At 27.6% G+C, this 4,394-nt stretch overlaps 1 long non-coding RNA gene across 1 annotated transcript; it reads right to left on the bottom strand.

The window, feature by feature from the left end:
* Nucleotides 1-2,107: 2,107 nt before the first annotated feature.
* Nucleotides 2,108-3,493, bottom strand: LOC140886429 (uncharacterized). Its single transcript, XR_012151553.1, has 3 exons — nt 3,360-3,493; nt 2,640-2,676; nt 2,108-2,363 (listed from the first exon to the last, which is right to left on the bottom strand). It is a non-coding gene; the product is annotated as an uncharacterized lncRNA (long non-coding RNA).
* Between the last annotated feature and the right edge of the window lie 901 nt (nt 3,494-4,394).

The following is a 4,394-nucleotide window of genomic DNA, read 5'->3' as shown; positions in this document are numbered from 1 at the left end:
GTACGTAAATTAATCTCATAAGATTATTAAGATGCATGCATGCAATATTAAAGACAGCATCATGCACGATGTGTGTGTGTGTTTTTTTAAAATTTTATTACACATCTGATTATTTTCTCGACGATTTGCAACAGCAAATCAAGCGTTATATATATATTTTTTCTGAAAAATAAGAAAAACTCTAAGTTTGCGATTGGATTGAGAAATTTGGATTCGTGGAAAACCTCCATGTCAAACACACTGTTAATTAATCTAAATCTCTTCCGGTCACTTTCTTATAAACAATTTGTTGAATAAAGACATCCTTGATATATAAATTAAATATGAAAGGAATAATTATTCCTTAATATATTTCCATGTTTTAAAAGATTATAATATTGTGTTTTGTCTTTCTAGGATTGATAGTTAATATTGTGTTTTCTATCTATATGTTTAATATATTTTAAACTAGGAAATGTTTTGACTTGAATTGAGATAATATAATATTTCTAGATTTAAAATATGGTTTCTTGGACTTGAAGTTTAGATCTTTTTAAATATCTTATTGTTTGAAATATTTTAAATTAGGAATTGTTTTGAATTGATATAATATAATTTTCCTATATTTAAGATAAGATTGATTTGTTTATATGATAGGAATTATCTTATATTAAATAACTAGATTTAGTCGTTTGATATTTTTGGTAGGAGATATATTTGGACTTATCATAATATATATCTATCTCATAACTTATCTTTATTTCCTTATCATTGTAGATTCAAGTTTGAATTAAGAAAACAAGATCAAGACTCTTTTTGAAGATAAAATTTGTACACGCTTAAATAGAAGAAGAGGATGTAGAGATCGGTGGCTTGGAGAAAAACGAGAGAGCGCAGAAAAGAGAGATCAAGCCGTAGATGAGGATTTGAGCGTACAAAATAAAAGACACGACCAAGTGAGATTTTCTAGAGAGCTTCTGAGCGTACATCACGAGAATTCAGAATACATATTTGAAGCTCGTTTCTACAACCATTGGTCGTGGTCTACTTGATTGCCGTTGAAGATTTGAGAGTATTGAAGATTCAAGAGTGTTGCTCTCGTGTGTTCGGCATCAAGGATTCATCTCCGTGTTTCTGTTTATTTATTCTATTTCGTATAGAATTTTAGGAGATGCTTTTATTTGTTTATTTTCTCTCTCGTTCTTGAGAAAATTGAGTTTTGAAATAATTCACTAGTTTTAGGATTTTGTAAACTCTTTGATTTGTTTTCTAGTGAAAGTTTTGCCCTGAGCGCGCAAGAGTATTTTATACTCTTGCTTAAATATTTGAGTCTGATTTATTTGGTTGTTTATTTATTTTATTAATGTTTTCAAAAATTCTGATGCATGTTAATCAAGGTGTTATTGAAGATGTTGTCAACACCTTGTGATAACATCTGAATGTGTTTGTATGTGCAACTTTTTATTACTTTAGTAATTGTGCATATTTACACTTGAGTATTTTTATTGTTGGTTTGCTGTTACTATTCACGTTTTAATATTTTTGCTGCATGTTGTGTAGGATGTTGTCAACACTTAGTGACAACATCTGATTCTATTAATTTTTATGAGCCATGATATCCCTTACAAAATATTTGGTCAATATTAATGTAATTGCACACTCGATCTTTCGTTTAAAACGTGATATATATTGGCCTTGATTAGCATAATAGATTTTAGGCAAAATATCAATTTTAGTCATATACATACATATGTATTATGGTATAATATTTTGTAAACTTGTATCTTTCATTGAAGTAATTTAAATATTATTGTAAATATGTTTCGACGATCAATTCTATTTTTAGTCAAAATCATGTAATTAAATGAATAATATCATTGTTAAATTTTTATAATTATGTTTTGAACAAAATTCATCGTCGGGATATAATTACGTACAATACTAAATATTATTGCACTCAAAATCTCGAATACTCACGCAGGACTAAAATTGATGTTTTGACTACATTTAAAAATTATATATTTACTATAAAGAAAACCCTTTTTTTTTTTTGGGTACACAATAAAGATATATTCGGTGCGCCGTGCATGTTCCATATATATACCACAAGATCATTTGGAGGATTTTATTAGCAAAGAGAATATTACTTTGATTAATTTATAGCAATTTATTGAATCATTAATCTTTTCATACATTTCAAGGGCAGTAGTTACGCCCATCACCAGATCTCTTCCCGTCGTAACAAGGACAACATGTACGGCTGCTGCCGGAAAATCCCGGCGGCACACACCGGCATTCCTTACAGCATTCGACACAGAATTGCACACACAGCTGAAGGTGGTTTTCTGCGTTCGAGCATTTGTCCCGGCATTTGCTGCTGCATTCTAAAATTCATCACATTTAATCAAATCAAAACAATCACATGTCCATTATATTAATTATATTGGTCGACGTCCTATAAAAAAAATTTAATTTAAAAATAAATTAACAGATATATATTGATCATATCTGTTCTGTCGATGCTAGCATATGAGTACTCTGACGGTTTTTTCTTCTCTTTTTTTTTTTTCGCACGTGATCACCTCGTTTGTAAAAAAAATGAGTCCTTGGAGTACCATCGACAGAATCTGGATATCTATATATATGGATGAAGAACTCACGATTTAGAGTCACTCGACAGGATGTATTGTCGCCAGCCTAGTTTATACAACACGAGGGTAAGTAAATGATATCAGAACATGAAATTAGGTTTAGTTTGTATCCAAGTATTTCATTTTATGTGAGCAATGAATTTAGGAAAATTCATTTTAAATTATACCTACAATCAAGAATTTGTGATACTTTTTCAAAGTAAAAAATTATATTTAAGAGTTGAAAAAGTTTGAAATCCATGAATTTGAAACTATTCTATAAGTTGGATTTGAAATCAAAATTCGTAGGATTCTTTCATTCTAATTAAAGAAGGAGGGGTACATATTTAATATAAAATATATGTTATAAATAATTTTTTTCCAAATATATATATATTTTATACATATTAATAAATATAAAAGTAATATTTTAATAAATGATCTTGGTCAAACTATCTTATTTTTTTTCGAAAACTAACCCTTTTCAAATACACTAGAGATAAAAAAAAAATTGTTTGACCAATGTAATTTTGCAAACTATAGCGATTAATTAAGGACTTAAGGTAATTAAATATACACACAAAATCTTGTGAAAACGCCATACTGGTTAAATTTGTGAGATGGATATGCTACTCGAACCGATCGACCTTTGAAAATATATTTTTTTATGCCAAAGTATTAATTTTACTTTATATATGGATCGAATAGACTAATCTCACAGATAAACGCCCAAACTAAATATATACTTACCAGTGAAATTCGAATGATGGAGGATGAGGAAACACACAAGAGGAGTAACATAAACTGAAATCTTAAATAATTAAATGCCATTCTTGATTTTCAGCCCTTCAATCTTTTAATTTGATCGCGTAATTCCAATTCTAATTTATTTACTTTGTGAAAATGAATTCACAAATATTGCCATCTATATAGAGGACATAATTAAATTCAAACAATTTATTGAATACATATCAACTTAATCATTATTCGGTTCGATCAATTAGGGATAATGCAAATATCCATTTAATCTTATCTAACGTTGAATAGGTACTCCCTATACTAAAATGGATTTCATAAATTTAAAACTTATAATTATTTGACTCAAATCCACACTTATCGGGTACATAATTATATTTATTCTTCAATTTCGATGATCAATTATCATTTAACATAAGAGATTTTGTAATTTTCGGAAAAAAGTAAGAGATTTCAAATATTGATCAATAATAGAAATAGAGTCTGCAATTTGGATACAAAATTTGTAAATTAAAAAAATCGTTTAAATAAGTTCAGTCTTTAAAGAGTTTTTATTTTTTTAAAAAAAAAACTTAAACGATTTTGACGTTTAGATAAATGTTAAAAAAATATTTTTTTTCTTTTAATTTTTAAATAGAACTAGAAGCAAAGCCCAAAAATTAGAAATTTTATCTTCTAAAAAACACTTTTTTCAAAATGATTTTGTAAACAAATAGTACAAATTTCAAAATAACATAAACAATTTTGGTATTTAGATAAATGTTAAAAAATAATGTTGTTTTTATCTTTTTTTAAAAAAAATATTTTTGCCCGTTGACTTATCTATCCAAACATACTAATTCATTCTTATAAATAAACTTCTCAAATAAATTGTGTACGGACAAGCTTTTGCTTTACCAAAAGTTAAATAAATTGTGCATTGACAAGCTTTTGTTTTATCAAAAGTTATAGCTGGTGCTAATTGTTCAATTCAGCTAACATGAACAATTATTGCACTCAATAATCTTCCTTTCAATAATTAGACTCTTT

The sequence above is a fragment of the Henckelia pumila genome, chromosome 3 (genome assembly GCF_033568475.1).
Source record: "Henckelia pumila isolate YLH828 chromosome 3, ASM3356847v2, whole genome shotgun sequence".
In the NCBI taxonomy this organism is placed as follows: domain Eukaryota; kingdom Viridiplantae; phylum Streptophyta; class Magnoliopsida; order Lamiales; family Gesneriaceae; genus Henckelia; species Henckelia pumila.
Note: the sequence above shows the minus strand (reverse complement) of the source record. Positions and strands in the feature narration are given on the sequence as shown.